The sequence below is a fragment of the Symsagittifera roscoffensis genome, chromosome 4 (assembly GCF_963678635.1).
Source record: "Symsagittifera roscoffensis chromosome 4, txSymRosc1.1, whole genome shotgun sequence".
Classification (NCBI taxonomy): domain Eukaryota; kingdom Metazoa; phylum Xenacoelomorpha; order Acoela; family Convolutidae; genus Symsagittifera; species Symsagittifera roscoffensis.
The window spans coordinates 77,339,705-77,348,929 of record NC_087065.1 but is presented as its reverse complement, the minus strand read 5'-3'; positions in this window follow the sequence as shown (position 1 = coordinate 77,348,929).

Here is a 9,225-nt window from a genome sequence, read left to right as displayed (position 1 = left end):
GGGAACACCAGGTAATTGCCATCTACTTCGAATGAGCATCTAGAAAGAAAGCGCATAAATAGTTAGTGAACTTATTCTGGGTATCACTGAATTGGGAACACCAGGTAATTGACATCTACTTCGAATAAGCATCTAGAAAGAAAGCGCATAAATAGTTAGCGAACTTATTCTGGGTATCACTGAATTGGGAACACCAGGTAATTGACATCTACTTCGAATGAGCATCTAGAAAGAAAGCGCATAAATAGTTAGTGAACTTTTTCTGGGTATCACTGAATTGGGAACACCAGGTAATTGACATCTATTTCGAATGAGCATCTAGAAAGAAAGCGCATAAAAAGTTAGTGAACTTATTCTGGGTATCACTGAATTGGGAACACCAGGTAATTGACATCTACTTCGAATGAGCATCTAGAAAGAAAGCGCATAAATAGTTAGTGAACTTATTCTCGGTATCACTGAATTGAGAACACCAGGTAATTGACATCTACTTCGAATGAGCATCTAGAAAGAAAGCGCATAAATAGTTAGTGAACTTATTCTGGGTATCACTGAATTGGGAACACCAGGTTATTGACATCTACTTCGAATGAGCATCTAGAAAGAAAGCGCAGAAATAGTTAGTGAACTTATTCTGGGTATCACTGAATTGGGAACACCAGGTAATTGACATCTACTTCGAATGAGCATCTAGAAAGAAAGCTCATAAATAGTTAGTGAACTTATTCTGGGTATCACTGAATTGGGAACACCAGGTAATTGACATCTACTTCGAATGAGCATCTAGAAAGAAAGCGCATAAATAGTTAATGAACTTATTCTGGGTATCACTGAATTGGGAACACCAGGTTATTGACATCTACTTCGAATGAGCATCTAGAAAGAAAGCGCAGAAATAGTTAGTGAACTTATTCTGGGTATCACTGAATTGGGAACACCAGGTAATTGACATCTACTTCGAATGAGCATCTAGAAAGAAAGCGCATAAATAGTTAGTGAACTTATTCTGGGTATCACTGAATTGGGAACACCAGGTAATTGACATCTACTTCGAATGAGCATCTAGAAAGAAAGCGCATAAATAGTTAGTGAACTTATTCTGGGTATCACTGAATTGGGAACACCAGGTAATTGACATCTACTTCGAATGTGCATCTAGAAAGAAAGCGCATAAATAGTTAGTGAACTTATTCTGGGTGTCATTGAATTAGGAGCACCAGGTAATTGACATCTACTTCGAATGAGCATCTAGAAAGAAAGCGCATAAATAGTTAGTGAACTTATTCTGGGTATCACTGAATTAGGAACACCAGGTAATTGACATCTACTTCGAATGAGCATCTAAAAAGAAAGCGCATAAATAGTTAGTGAACTTATTCTGGGTATCACTGAGTTAGGAACACCAGGTAATTGACATCTACTTCGAATGAGCATCTAGAAAGAAAGCGCATAAAAAGTTAGTGAACTTATTCTGGGTATCACTGAATTGGGAACACCAGGTAATTGACATCTACTTCGAATGAGCATCTAGAAAGAAAGCGCATAAATAGTTAGTGAACTTATTCTGGGTATCACTGAATTGGGAACACCAGGTAATTGACATCTACTTCGAATGAGCATCTAGAAAGAAAGCACATAAATAGTTAGTGAACTTATTCTGGGTATCACTGAATTGGGAACACCAGGTAATTGACATCTACTTCGAATGAGCATCTAGAAAGAAAGCGCATAAATAGTTAGTGAACTTATTCTGGGTATCATTGAATTGGGAACACCAGGTAATTGACATCTACTTCGAATGTGCATCTAGAAAGAAAGCGCATAAATAGTTAGTGAAGTTATTCTGGGTGTCATTGAATTAGGAGCACCAGGTAATTGACATCTACTTCGAATGAGCATCTAGAAAGAAAGCGCATAAATAGTTAGTGAACTTATTCTGGGTATCACTGAATTAGGAACACCAGGTAATTGACATCTACTTCGAATGAGCATCTAAAAAGAAAGCGCACAAATAGTTAGTGAACTTATTCTGGGTATCACTGAGTTAGGAACACCAGGTAATTGACATCTACTTCGAATGAGCATCTAGAAAGAAAGCGCATAAATAGTTAGTGAACTTATTCTGGGTATCACTGAATTGGGAACACCAGGTAATTGACATCTACTTCGAATGAGCATCTAGAAAGAAAGCGCATAAATAGTTAGTGAACTTATTCTGGGTATCACTGAATTGGGAACACCAGGTAATTAACATCTACTTCGAATGAGCATCTAGAAAGAAAGCGCATAAATAGTTAGTGAACTTATTCTGGGTATCACTGAATTGGGAACACCAGGTAATTGACATCTACTTCGAATGAGCATCTAGAAAGAAAGCGCATAAATAGTTAGTGAACTTATTCTGGGTATCACTGAATTGGGAACACCAGGTAATTGACATCTACTTCGAATGAGCATCCAGAAAGAAAGCGCATAAATAGTTAGTGAACTTATTCTGGGTATCACTGAATTGGGAACACCAGGTAATTGACATCTACTTCGATTGAGCATCTAGAAAGAAAGCGCATAAATAGTTAGTGAACTTATTCTGGGTATCACTGAATTGGGAACACCAGGTAATTGACATCTACTTCGAATGTGCATCTAGAAAGAAAGCGCATAAATAGTTAGTGAACTTATTCTGGGTGTCATTGAATTAGGAGCACCAGGTAATTGACATCTACTTCGAATGAGCATCTAGAAAGAAAGCGCATAAATAGTTAGTGAACTTATTCTGGGTATCACTGAATTAGGAACACCAGGTAATTGACATCTACTTCGAATGAGCATCTAAAAAGAAAGCGCATAAATAGTTAGTGAACTTATTCTGGGTATCACTGAGTTAGGAACACCAGGTAATTGACATCTACTTCGAATGATCATCTAGAAAGAAAGCGCATAAATAGTTAGTGAACTTATTCTGGGTATCACTGAATTGGGAACACCAGGTAATTGACATCTACTTCGAATGAGCATCTAGAAAGAAAGCGCATAAATAGTTAGTGAACTTATTCTGGGTATCACTGAATTGGGAACACCAGGTAATTGACATCTACTTCGAATGAGCATCTAGAAAGAAAGCGCATAAATAGTTAGTGAACTTATTCTGGGTATCACTGAATTGGGAACACCAGGTAATTGACATCTACTTCGAATGAGCATCTAGAAAGAAAGCGCATAAATAGTTAGTGAACTTATTCTGGGTATCATTGAATTGGGAACACCAGGTAATTGACATCTACTTCGAATGTGCATCTAGAAAGAAAGCGCATAAATAGTTAGTGAAGTTATTCTGGGTGTCATTGAATTAGGAGCACCAGGTAATTGATATCTACTTCGAATGAGCATCTAGAAAGAAAGCGCATAAATAGTTAGTGAACTTATTCTGGGTATCACTGAATTAGGAACACCAGGTAATTGACATCTACTTCGAATGAGCATCTAAAAAGAAAGCGCATAAATAGTTAGTGAACTTATTCTGGGTATCACTGAGTTAGGAACACCAGGTAATTGACATCTACTTCGAATGAGCATCTAGAAAGAAAGCGCATAAATAGTTAGTGAACTTATTCTGGGTATCACTGAATTGGGAACACCAGGTAATTGACATCTACTTCGAATGAGCATCTAGAAAGAAAGCGCATAAATAGTTAGTGAACTTATTCTGGGTATCACTGAATTGGGAACACCAGGTAATTAACATCTACTTCGAATGAGCATCTAGAAAGAAAGCGCATAAATAGTTAGTGAACTTATTCTGGGTATCACTGAATTGGGAACACCAGGTAATTGACATCTACTTCGAATGAGCATCTAGAAAGAAAGCGCATAAATAGTTAGTGAACTTATTCTGGGTATCATTGAATTGGGAGCACCAGGTAATTGACATCTACTTCGAATGAGCATCTAGAAAGAAAGCGCATAAATAGTTAGTGAAGTTATTCTGGGTATCACTGAATTAGGAACACCAGGTAATTGACATCTACTTCGAATGAGCATCTAGAAAGAAAGCGCATAAATAGTTAGTGAACTTATTCTGGGTATCACTGAATTGGGAACATCAGGTAATTGACATCTACTTCGAATGAGCATCTAGAAAGAAAGCGCAGAAATAGTTAGTGAACTTATTCTGGGTATCACTGAATTGGGAACACCAGGTAATTGACATCTACTTCGAATGAGCATCTAGAAAGAAAGCGCATAAATAGTTAGTGAAATTATTCTGGGTATCACTGAATTGGGAACACCAGGTAATTGACATCTACTTCGAATGAGCATCTAGAAAGAAAGCGCATAAATAGTTAGTGAACTTATTCTGGGTATCGCTGAATTGGGAACACCAGGTAATTGACATCTACTTCGAATGAGCATCTAGAAAAAAAGCGCATAAATAGTTAGTGAACTTATTCTGGGTATCACTGAAATGGGAACACCAGGTAATTGACATCTACTTCGAATGAGCATCTAGAAAGAAAGCGCATAAATAGTTAGTGAACTTATTCTGGGTATCACTGAATTGGGAACACCAGGTAATTGACATCTACTTCGAATGAGCATATAGAAAGAAAGCGCATAAATAGTTAGTGAACTTATTCTGGGTATCACTGAAGTGGGAACACCAGGTAATTGACATCTACTTCGAATGAGCATCTAGAAAGAAAGCGCATAAATAGTTAGTGAACTTATTCTGGGTATCACTGAATTGGGAACACCAGGTAATTGACATCTACTTCGAATGAGCATCTAGAAAGAAAGCGCATAAATAGTTAGTGAACTTATTCTGGGTATCACTGAATTGGGAACACCAGGTAATTGACATCTACTTCGAATGAGCATCTAGAAAGAAAGCGCATAAATAGTTAGTGAACTTATTCTGGGTATCACTGAATTGGGAACACCAGGTAATTGACATCTACTTCGAATGAGCATCTAGAAAGAAAGCGCATAAATAGTTAGTGAACTTATTCTGGGTATCACTGAATTGGGAACACCAGGTAATTGACATCTACTTCGAATGAGCATCTAGAAAGAAAGCGCATAAATAGTTAGTGAACTTATTCTGGGTATCACTGAATTAGGAACACCAGGTAATTGACATCTACTTCGAATGAGCATCTAGAAAGAAAGCGCATAAATAGTTAGTGAACTTATTCTGGGTATCACTGAATTGGGAACACCAGGTAATTGACATCTACTTCGAATGAGCATCTAGAAAGAAAGCGCATATATAGTTAGTGAACTTATTCTGGGTATCACTGAATTGGGAACACCAGGTAATTGACATCTACTTCGAATGAGCATCTAGAAAGAAAGCGCATAAATAGTTAGTGAACCTATTCTGGGTATCACTGAATTGGGAACACCAGGTAATTGACATCTACTTCGAATGAGCATCTAGAAAGAAAGCGCATAAATAGTTAGTGAACTTATTCTGGGTATCACCGAATTGGGAACACCAGGTAATTGACATCTACTTCGAATAAGCATCAAGAAAGAAAGCGCATAAATAGTTAGTGAACTTATTCCGGGTATCACTGAATTGGGAACACCAGGTAATCGACATCTACTTCGAATGAGCATCTAGAAAGAAAGCGCATAAATAGTTAGTGAACTTATTCTGGGTATCACTGAATTGGGAACACCAGGTAATTGGCATCTACTTCGAATGAGCATCTAGAAAGAAAGCGCATAAATAGTTAGTGAACTTATTCTGGGTATCACTGAATTGGGAACACCAGGTAATTGACATCTACTTCGAATGAGCATCTAGAAAGAAAGCGCATAAATAGTTAGTGAACTTATTCTGGGTATCACTGAATTGGAAACACCAGGTAATTGACATCTACTTCGAATGAGCACCTAGAAAGAAAGCGCATAAATAGTTAGTGAACTTATTCTGGGTATCACTGAATTAGGAACACCAGGTAATTGACATCTACTTCGAATGAGCATCTAGAAAGAAAGCGCATATATAGTTAGTGAACTTATTCTGGGTATCACTGAATTGGGAACACCAGGTAATTGGCATCTACTTCGAATGAGCATCTAGAAAGAAAGCGCATAACTAGTTAGTGAACTTATTCTGGGTATCACTGAATTGGGAACACCAGGTAATTGACATCTACTTCGAATGAGCATCTAGAAAGAAAGCGCATAAATAGTTAGTGAACTTATTCTGGGTATCACTGAACTGGGAATACCAGGTAATTGACATCTACTTCGAATGAGCATCTAGAAAGAAAGCGCATAAATAGTTAGTGAACTTATTCTGGGTATCACTGAATTGGGAACACCAGGTAATTGACATCTACTTCGAATGAGCATCTAGAAAGAAAGCGCATAAATAGTTAGTGAACTTATTCTGGGTATCACTGAATTGGGAACACCAGGTAATTGACATCTACTTCAAATGAGCATCTAGAAAGAAAGCGCATAAAAAGTTAGTGAACTTATTCTGGGTATCACTGAATTGGGAACACCAGGTAATTGACATCTACTTCGAATGAGCATCTAGAAAGAAAGCGCATAAATAGTTAGTGAACTTATTCTGGGTATCACTGAATTGGGAACACCAGGTAATTGACATCTACTTCGAATGAGCATCTAGAAAGAAAGCGCATAAATAGTTAGTGAACTTATTCTGGGTATCACTGAATTGGGAACACCAGGTAATTGACATCTACTTCGAATGAGCACCTAGAAAGAAAGCGCATAAATAGTTAGTGAACTTATTCTGGGTATCATTGAATTAGGAGCACCAGGTAATTGACATCTACTTCGAATGAGCATCTAGAAAGAAAGCGCATAAATAGTTAGTGAACTTATTCTGGGTATCACTGAATTAGGAACACCAGGTAATTGACATCTACTTCGAATGAGCATCTAGAAAGAACGCGCATAAATAGTTAGTGAACTTATTCTGGGTATCACTGAATTGGGAACACCAGGTAATTGACATCTACTTCGATTGAGCATCTAGAAAGAAAGCGCATAAATAGTTAGTGAACTTATTCTGGGTATCACTGAATTGGGAACACCAGGTAATTGACATCTACTTCGAATGAGCATCTAGAAAGAAAGCGCATAAATAGTTAGTGAACTTATTCTGGGTACCACTGAATTGGGAACACCAGGTAATTGACATCTACTTCGAATGAGCATCTAGAAAGAAAGCGCATAAATAGTTAGTGAACTTATTCTGGGTATCATTGAATTGGGAGCACCAGGTAATTGACATCTACTTCGAATGAGCATCTAGAAAGAAAGCGCATAAATAGTTAGTGAACTTATTCTGGGTATCACTGAATTAGGAACACCAGGTAATTGACATCTACTTCGAATGAGCATCTAGAAAGAAAGCGCATAAATAGTTAGTGAACTTATTCTGGGTATCACTGAATTGGGAACACCAGGTAATTGACATCTACTTCGAATGAGCATCTAGAAAGAAAGCGCATAAATAGTTAGTGAACTTATTCTAGGTATCACTGAATTGGGAACACCAGGTAATTGACATCTACTTCGAATGAGCATCTAGAAAGAAAGCGCATAAATAGTTAGTGAAATTATTCTGGGTATCACTGAATTGGGAACACCAGGTAATTGACATCTACTTCGAATGAGCATCTAGAAAGAAAGCGCATAAATAGTTAGTGAACTTATTCTGGGTATCGCTGAATTGGGAACACCAGGTAATTGACATCTACTTCGAATGAGCATCTAGAAAGAAAGCGCATAAATAGTTAGTGAACTTATTCTGGGTATCATTGAATTGGGAGCACCAAGTAATTGACATCTACTTCGAATGAGCATCTAGAAAGAAAGCGCATAAATAGTTAGTGAACTTATTCTGGGTATCACTGAATTAGGAACACCAGGTAATTGACATCTACTTCGAATGAGCATCTAGAAAGAAAGCGCATAAATAGTTAGTGAACTTATTCTGGGTATCACTGAATTGGAAACACCGGGTAATTGACATCTACTTCGAATGAGCATCTAGAAAGAAAGCGCATAAATAGTTAGTGAACTTATTCTGGGTATCACTGAATTGGGAACACCAGGTAATTGACATCTACTTCGATTGAGCATCTAGAAAGAAAGCGCATAAATAGTTAGTGAACTTATTCTGGGTATCACTGAATTGGGAACACCAGGTAATTGACATCTACTTCGAATGAGCATCTAGAAAGAAAGCGCATAAATAGTTAGTGAACTTATTCTGGGTATCACTGAATTGGGAACACCAGGTAATTGACATCTACTTCGAATGAGCATCTAGAAAGAAAGCGCATAATTAGTTAGTGAACTTATTCTGGGTATCACTGAATTAGGAACACCAGGTAATTGACATCTACTTCGAATGAGCATCTAGAAAGAAAGCGCATAAATAGTTAGTGAACTTATTCTGGGTATCACTGAATTGGGAACACCAGGTAATTGACATCTACTTCGAATGAGCATCCAGAAAGAAAGCGCATAAATAGTTAGTGAATTTATTCTGGGTATCACTGAATTGGGAACACCAGGTAATTGACATCTACTTCGATTGAGCATCTAGAAAGAAAGCGCATAAATAGTTAGTGAACTTATTCTGGGTATCACTGAATTGGGAACACCAGGTAATTGACATCTACTTCGAATGAGCATCTAGAAAGAAAGCGCATAAATAACTAGTGAACTTATTCTGGGTATCACTGAATTGGGAACACCAGGTAATTGACATCTACTTCGAATGAGCATCTAGAAAGAAAGCGCATAATTAGTTAGTGAACTTATTCTGGGTATCACTGAATTAGGAACACCAGGTAATTGACATCTACTTCGAATGAGCATCTAGAAAGAAAGCGCATAAATAGTTAGTGAACTTATTCTGGGTATCACTGAATTGGGAACACCAGGTAATTGACATCTACTTCGAATGAGCATCCAGAAAGAAAGCGCATAAATAGTTAGTGAACTTATTCTGGGTATCACTGAATTGGGAACACCAGGTAATTGACATCTACTTCGATTGAGCATCTAGAAAGAAAGCGCATAAATAGTTAGTGAACTTATTCTGGGTATCACTGAATTGGGAACACCAGGTAATTGACATCTACTTCGAATGAGCATCTAGAAAGAAAGCGCATAAATAACTAGTGAACTTATTCTGGGTATCACTGAATTGGGAACACCAGGTAATTG